Genomic DNA, 9,001 nt, shown 5'->3' on the forward strand with positions numbered 1-9,001 from the left:
TCTGACTTCAAGACACTCCCTGCCACTTGTGCATTCCTGTCCAGATCACATGACTGCTCCCCACTCCATACACAAACAGACCCTTCTCCTTTTCCATCTGGAGTCCCATGGCCATGGGCTGGATGGAGTTCTGATGGCCACCTAGGCCTAGTTTCCCATTGAGTGCCTCAAGGAGAAAACCTTCTGAACACTGCCTGGAAAGTGAAAGCAGCACTGAAGATTAGGATAAGAAGATGCTTAGAAGAAAAGGACACTGGAATCTGGTCCTGATTTCTGCACTGATTCACTTAAAATTATCACCAGATCTTGTCTTCTCTCTGAGCTTGTTTCTTCTGTTAAATGAAGGACTCAGACTAGCTAAGAGATCAAACATATAGGTGCCCAAGAAGGTCATACAGTAAGATAAGCTATGAGATATTGGGAATGAGAAAAACAGTGCCAGCTCAGTGATAAATGACAAATGCTGCTAAGCCTCCATGCCAAGGGGTATTAGGGAGTGGTGGAGAGTGTAGAAAAACAAAAGACATATACTCTGTCTGAAGAAGGAAGTGCCTACAGAGTTCTAGGCTTTGTCATGGGGGACTGTGTGTCCACTCTCACCATATCATCTGATTTGTCAAGGATGCTGGAAAATTTGGAATTTTATACATGTGCTTCATATATGTGAATACTAGGCTCAAAGAATTGAAAATATTGTATAATCTAAACATTTCTATGATTCTACTTAAAGTTCATCTGTCTGTAACGTCTGGATAAATGGTGGACAAGACTCTTCCAGCTCCCAGTTTCTTCTGTGCTCTCCCACTTAGCTGCTTTTGCAGGCAGGTTCTCAGGCCCAGACCTGATCTGGGACATGATGTACCCCCACACTGAGTGAAAAACTTCAGCTGAAACTTGGGGAGCCAAGGTGGAGGGAGGAGCCAATTTCCTTGCTCCTTGTTTGTAGAGGAGGCTGGAGGGACTAGAAAGGTGTGGGTGAATGAAGGGTCAGAGAGGAGAGAGCAGCTTCATGGTTTGTCACCGTGCAATCCTATTGCTCAAGGTACTATGGCCATCCTTGACCTTTAGGGTTTGCACACATTTCCCAATCACTACCTTGGGCTCATGTGGGATGGATGGGGTTGGGGCTGAGGCAGGATGTTGTGATGGTTACTTTTATGTGACAACTTGACTGGGCCATGGGATACCCACGATACTTGTTAAACATTCAGAGTGCGTCTGTGAGGATACTTTTGGAGGAGGTCCACGTTTGAATCTGTACACTGAGTGAAGCAGATTTCCCTAAAGTGGATGAGCCTCATTAAGTGAACTGAAAACCTGAACAGAACAAAAGACTGAGCAAGGAAGAATTCTCTCTCTCTCCTGACTGTCTTTGAGCTGGGATTTAGTCTTCTCCTGTCTTCAGACTTGGACTGGAATCATAGGCACCATTCACTCTCCTGGGTCTCCAGCTTGCAGCTTTTAGGACTTCTCAGTCTTCATACTCATGTGAGCCAACTATGAGCCAATTTCTTATTATTGATATATCTATCCATTTACCCATCTGTCTGTCTATTGGTCATCTCTGTCTCTAATTTTCTATTGGTTTTTCTGGAGAACCCTAAGACAGATTTCTTCCTCTTTGCATCTTTTTTGTCCTTATCTATAGTCAGGAACTCAGTAAGTATAATTGATCAACTGATCAATACACTGCATAACCTTTAACTTACAGAAGAGGCAGGATAGTGTAATGGTTCAGCATAGAGGTTCTGGGCAGAGTATCAGACAGTGGGAAGCTATGTGAGCTAGAGCTCCAGAAATCTGCATAGCAGTTCCCTTGGACCTGGACTATTTGCTGAATACTAAACCCTGCATGTATAGAGTAAAATTTCATAAAGCTCAATTCATTTAAAATGGATCACCGACTTAAGTGTAAATATAAAACTACAAAACTTTTAGAAAAAAGTAAGAGAAAATCTTCAGGATCTAGGACTAGACAAAGACTTGTTAGACTTGACATCAATAACATGATACATAAAGGGGAAAATTGATAAATTGGGCTTCATCAACACTAAAACCTTTTGTTCTGTAAAGGGCCCTGTTAAGACGATGAAAAGACAAGCTAAAAACTCAAAGAAAATATTTGCAAACCATGTATCTGACCACAGACCAGCACTGTGCAGTTAGACCATTATCTAGAAATGGAAAAAATCTCTTAATACTCAACAGTAAAAAACCAAACAATCCAATTAGAAATGGGCAAAAATCATGAACAGACATTGAGATACCTCTATATCCTTATCAGAATGTCTAAAAAAGAAATAGTCACAACACCAAATGTTGGTGGGGTTGTGGAGAAACTAGATCACTCATATGCTGCTGGTGGGAATATAAAATGATACAGCCATCTGGAAACTGACTGGGAATTTCTTTAAAAGCTGAAGATAAAACTACCATATAATCCAGCATCTGCACTCCTGGGCAATTTTTTTCCCAGAGAAATGATGATTTATGTTCACACAAAAATCTGTACATGAGTTTTAGTAGCAGCTCTATTTGTAATAGCCCAGACAGGAAACAACCCATATTGATCTTCAACAGGTGAATGGTTAACCAGACTATGGGCATATCCATACCAAAAAATATACTCTTGGGCATTTATCCCAGGGAAATGAAAACATGTTTGCCCCAAAGCCTGCATATGAAAGTTTATAGTAGCTTAATTTGTAATAGCCAAAAACTAGATTAGCCCAGGTGTCTTTCAACAGAAGAAGACTAGTTAAGCTAACTGTAGTACAAACCATGGGTTACTACTCAGCAATGAAAGTAGCAAACTGTTGATACATATGATAACTTGGATGAATCTCCAGGAAATCATGCTGAGTGGAAAAAGCCAATCTCAAAAGGTTACAAACTATATTGTCTCATTTATATGACATTTTTGCAATAACCAAATTTTTGAAATGAAGGCCAGATTATTGCCCACACATAGAGATGGGTGAGGTGGGGAGTGGAGAGGCAGGTGGGTGTGACTATGAAAGGGTAGCTTAAAGGGTCTTTTGGTGTTGGGACTATTCAGAACCTTGATCTTGGTGGTTATGCACAAACCTACACATATGATAAAATTGTACAGAACTTAATATACACACCCAAATGAATACAAGTAAAAATGGGGAAATCAGAAAAAGATCAGTGGATTGTGTCAATGTCCATATCCTGGTCTACTGAAATCAGGAATTCAAACAGATACATGTACACCCATAGCAACATTTTTCATAATAGTGAAAAGGTGGCAACAACTCAAATGTCGAAAAACAGAAAAATAAACAAAATGTGCTTACTTAACAATGGAATCGTAGTCAGCCTTAAAAAGGAATGAAATTCTGTACATGCTACAATATGGATGAACCTTGAAAACACTAAGATAAGTGAAATAAACCAGATACTGGAGGAAAAATATTCTTTGATTCCACTTACATGAAGTCCATGGAATAGGCAAATTTATAGACAGAAAGTAGAATGATATTTGTCAGGGGTGGGGGAAGGAGGGAGAAGGGGAGTTGTTGCTAATGGATAGAGTTTTGTCTGGGTTGATAGAAACTGTTCCAGAAATGGTTGGTTCTGGAGATGGATACAACAATGTGCACAACAATGTGGATGTACTTAAGGCCACTGAATTGTACACCTAAAAATGGATAAAAGGGTAAATTTTTATGTATATTTTACTGCCATAAAGAGTGGGAAAAAATCCTGGTTGTAATATTGTAGTATAGTTTTGCAAGATGTTACCAATGGGAGGCAGGGGGCAAAGTGTACTCAAGATCTCTGGAATTGTTTCTTAGCCACTATGTGTGAGCCTGCAGTTGTTTCCATTTTTAAAAAGGAGGAAAAGGATGGGTATTATTGAATGAATATTATACCTCAATAAAATTGATTAAAACAAAACAACCCACCAGAGCCTCTGGATCAAATGGCTTGGGTATGAATCTCACTTACTAGCTTTATGACTTAGGCACGTTTCTTAGGCCCTCATCTCATCACCTATGAAGTGGGGATAAGAAAAGTATTTATCTCAAAGAGTTTTTGTGAGTCCCAAGAAATGCACCCAGCACTGTGCAGTTAGTTGCTTTTGTAAACTGGGTTCCAAAATGTCATTGGTCACTGTCAGTTCTTCGGAAGTCCAAGTGCATTTTCTGTCACAAGCATTGAAGCTCATGGTAGTTTTAATTCTCAGGCTTGCTGACCCAAGTCTTTGGACGCAGTGTAGCTCAAACGGAACATTTGTGATGACTGCATAACAGAGGTCAATCCTGATGCAGTACGTCATAAAACAAAATGGAGAGCCACCAAACTGAGCAAGAACATGCTGGTGTTGGGGGGACAGCAGACTTAGCCAAAGGTACGGAGGAGCACAAGAGAGATCCAGAAGGCTGTACCTGCATCTTCCAAGGGCATTACCAGCCCTGGTTTTTAATTTTGTTGTTGAATGTCGAAAGTAAGGTCCTTGCAGGGCTCAACATGTGTGTAGCCCTGCTCTTAGTTTATCTACTCACATTTTGGCTCTTTGTGGGAGGAAAAATGCAGGAACAGGTAGGCACTCTGGCATTTGCCTACCCCATTTCCAGGGTCCCTCAGTGTCCGGCATGGCGGGCCATACTTTATTTGGGTTCCCAGGTGCTTCACCATCTTATTCGGAAGCCCTTGCAGTGGCTCAAACATTCAATGCTCCCTCCCTCTCTCTCATCTCTAGGACTTGGCATATGATGCTTCCTCCTCAAACATCCTCCATGCCCTTTGTTCGGCAAACAGCCTTTTGTTCTTCAGGACTCAGTGCTGGTGTGACCTCTTCCAAGAAGCCTTCCTTGATTTCTCCAGGGCCAGGCTGTTCTCTCCTTCAACACAATGCCCCTTCTGTCTACCCAGGCAACTCAGCAGTGAGGCTGCTGTCAGTGACAGTGCAGGAGGAAATGGGGCGTTTTTATGGTGCCTTGGAAAGGGGAAAGACAGTGTACTATCAAGCCTACTCTGGATGTATCTAAACCAGGAAGGTGTCCTTTGTTTCTGTTCTGGAAGCTCTCATCAGAAAGCCACATCTGATCTGTTTATTGGAGGGGGTTTGTGCATAGACTTGAACCAGATTTTCTGGGTTCAAATCCTAGTTCTGCCACTAACCAGTTGATGGCCTTGGCCTTAACCTTTCCCTCATCTATAAACTGGGTATAAAAACAGAACCCATCTCATAGGAGTATTGTGAAAGTCACATGAATTACCCTGCATGGAGGGATTAGTAAGTGCTACATAGGGCTTACTCTTATTATTACTACTATTCATTTCCCTCTGACTGGGCTCCCACACTAGGTCAAGTCTGCATTAAACAAGCTAATATTGCATGTATACATTTCCTTCTTAGCACTTTACATGGGCGATGCTTACACATTCATCCATAGGATCCTTGATCGAAATCTTTTCCCTTCTAGGCCAAATGCGTGCCATGTATGCAGGGCCTGGCCCTGATGCTCACACAGCATCCCCATATCCTAGTCCAGTGCCTGGCCCTGCAGAAGTACTCAACATTTTTTTCTTTGTTCAGAGACATATATATCTTTGTACTATGGAGAAAGAGGAGGGAATCATAGAAGTTCTAGGGATAAATGATATGATCTAAAACCAAGCCAGTTTCAAAATGGATGTCACAGAGCAGACTTCTTCCCAAGTCACCTGATGCAAGAGAGCTCAGCAGAGGAAGGAGCTCTGTAGGTCAGAGGTTACTGCCTTCCCCTCCTCTCTGCTGTTGCAGAGCATCAGGGGCTGGAGGAGGCTCTCAGGATCTCGGAGGAAATGTTCCGGGAGCACGGGGTTGGGCCAGCTTTGGTTTCAGTTCTCCACAGATGAGGTGACCTCACTCTGTGACCTCGTCCTGCCTACAACAATGACTGAGCACCTCCAGTGCTCCCACCCTATTGTGCTCTGGCTTCCCTAGCCTTCTGACTCGACATGTCATCTCAAAATCTTTGCACCTGCTGTTGCCTCTGCCTAGAATGCCTTTCCTGCAGCTCCTCACAGGTCTAACTCCTTGTCATTCAGGTCTCAGCTCAACTGAGACCTCAGAGAGGCCCTCCCTGAAGTCTGCACCCTCAGCCCTCCAACCCTGAGTCACTTTCTTTTCTGTTATTAACATTTTTTATTAAGGTATCATTGATATACACTCTTAGGAAGGTTTCATATGAGCAACATTGTGGTTATGACATTCACCCATATTATGAAGTCCCCCCCACATCCCATTGCAGTCACTGTATATCAGCATAGTAAGATGCCACAGAGTCACTACTTCTCTGTCCTACAATCTTCCCCGTGACACCTGACACCATGTGTGCCAATCATAATGCCCCTCAATCCTACCTGCCCTCCTGTCCCACCTGCCCTTTCCACCCCTCCCCTTTGGTAACCACTAGTCCCTTCTTGGAGTCTGTGAGTCTGCTGCAATTTTGTTCCTGCAGTTTTGCTTTGTTGTTATACTCCACAAATTTGGTACTTGTCCTTCTCCACCTGGCTTATTTCCCTGAGCATAATACCCTTCAGCACCATCCATGTTGTTACAAATGGTAGGATTTGTTTTCTTCTTATGGCTGAACAATATTCCATCGTGTATATGTACCACATCTTTTTTATCCATTCATCTACTGATGGACACTTAGGTTGCTTCCATTTCTTAGCTATTGTAAATAGTGCTGCGATAAACATACGGGTGCATATGTCTTTTCAAATCTGGGATATAGTTTTCTTTGGGTAAATTCCTAGGAGTGGAATTCCTGGGTCAAATGGTACTTCTACTTTTAGTTTTTGGAGGAACCTCCATATTGCTTTGCACAATGGTTGAACTAATTTACATTCCCATTAGCAGTGTAGGAGGGTTCCCCTTTCTCTGCATCCTCCCCAGCATTTGTTGTTCCTTGTCTTTTGGATGGTGGCCATCCCAACTGGTGTGAGGTGATATATCATTGTGGTTTTAATTTGCATTTCTCTGATGATCAGCGATGTGGAGCATCTTATCATGTGCCTGTTGGCCATCTGAATTTCTTCTTCGGACAAGTGTCTGTTCAGATCCTCTGCCCATTTTTTAATTAGGTTATTTGCTTTTTGGTTGTTGAGGCACACGAGCTCTTTATATATTTTGGATGTCAACCCCTTATCTGATATGTTATTTATGAATATATTCTCCCATACTGTAGAATGCCTTTTTGTTCTGTTGATGGTGTCCTTTGCTGTACAGAAGCTTTTTACTTTTAGTAGTTCCATTTGTTTCCCTTGCCTGAGATGTGTTCAGAAAAAGGTTGCTCATGTTTATATTCAAGAGATTTTTGCCTATGTTTTCTTCTAAGAGTTTTATGGTTCCATGACTTACATTCAGATCTTTCATCCATTTCGAGTTTACTTTTGTGTATGGAGTTAGACAATAATCCAGTTTCATTCTTTTACATGTAGCTGTCCAGTTTTGCCAACACCAGTTGTTGAAGAGGCTGTCATTTCCCCATTGTATGTCCATGGCTCCTTTATCTTATATTGATTGACCATATATGCTTGGGTTTATATTTGGGCTCTCTATTCTGTTCCATTGATCTATGGGTCTGTTCTTGTGCAGGTACCAAATTGTCTTGATTACTGTGCCTTTGTAGTAGAGCTTGAAGTTGGGGAGTATAATACCCCCAGCTTTATTCTTCCTTCTCAGGATTGCTTTGGCTATTCAGGGTCTTTTGTGATTCCATATGAATTTTAGAATGATTTTCTCTAATTTGTTGAAGAATGCTGTTGGTATTTTGATAGGGATTGCATTGAATCTGTAGATTGCTTTAGGCAGGTTGGCCATTTTGACAATGTTAATTCTTCCTATCCATGAGCATGGGATGTATTTCCATTTATTGGTGTCTTCTTTAATTTCTATCTTGAGAGTCTTGTAGTTTTCAGGGTATAGGTCTTTCACCTCCTTTGTTAGGTTTATTACTAGGTATTTTATTCTTTTTTTAATGTGATTGTGGATGAAATTGTTTCCCTGATTTCTCTTTCTGCTAGTTCATTGTTAGTATATAGGAAGGCAACAGATTTCTGTGTATTAATTTTGTATCCTTCAATTTTGCTGAATTCAGATATTTGATCTAGTAGTTTTGGGTAGATTCTTTAGAATTTTTTATGTACAATATCATGTCATCTGCAAACAGTGGCAGTTTAACCTCTTCCTTACCAATCTAGATGCCTTTTATTTCTTTGTGTTGCCTGATTGCCATGGCTAGGACCTCCAGTACTATTTTGAATAAAAGTGGGGAGAGTGGGCATCCTTGTCTTGCTCCTGATCTTAAAGGAAAAGCTTTCAGCTTTTCACTGTTAAGTATGATGTTGGCTGTGGGTTTGTCATATATGGCCTTTATTATGTTGAGGTACTTGCCCTCTATACACCTTTTGTTGAGAGTTTTTATCATGAATGGATGTTGAATTTTGTTGAATGCTTTTTCAGCATCTATGGAGATGATCATGTGATTTTTGTCCTTCTTTTTGTTGATGTGGTGTATGATGTTGATGGATTTTCAAATATTGTACCATCCTTGCATCCCTGGAACAAATCCTACTTGATCATGACAGATGATCTTTATGATGTATTTTTGAATTCCGTTTGCTATATTTTTTTGAGGATTTTTGCATCTACGTTCATCAGGGATATTGGTGTATAATTTTCTTTTTTTTTTGTGGTACCTTTGTCTGGTTTTGGTATTAGAGTGATGCTGGCCTCATAGAATGAATTTGGAAGAATTCCTTCCTCTTTCACTTTTTTGGAAAACTTTAAGGAGAATGGGTATTAGGTCTTCACTAAATGTTTGATGGAATTCAGTGGTGAAGCCATCTGGTTCAGGGGTTTCATTCTTAGGTAGTTTTTTGATTACCAGTTCAACTTTGTTGCTGGTAGTTGGTTTGTTCAGATTTTCTGTTTCTTCCTGGGTCAGCCTTGGAAGGTTGTATTTTTCTAGAAAGTTGT

Source organism: Manis javanica, chromosome 12 (assembly GCF_040802235.1).
Source record: "Manis javanica isolate MJ-LG chromosome 12, MJ_LKY, whole genome shotgun sequence".
In the NCBI taxonomy this organism is placed as follows: domain Eukaryota; kingdom Metazoa; phylum Chordata; class Mammalia; order Pholidota; family Manidae; genus Manis; species Manis javanica.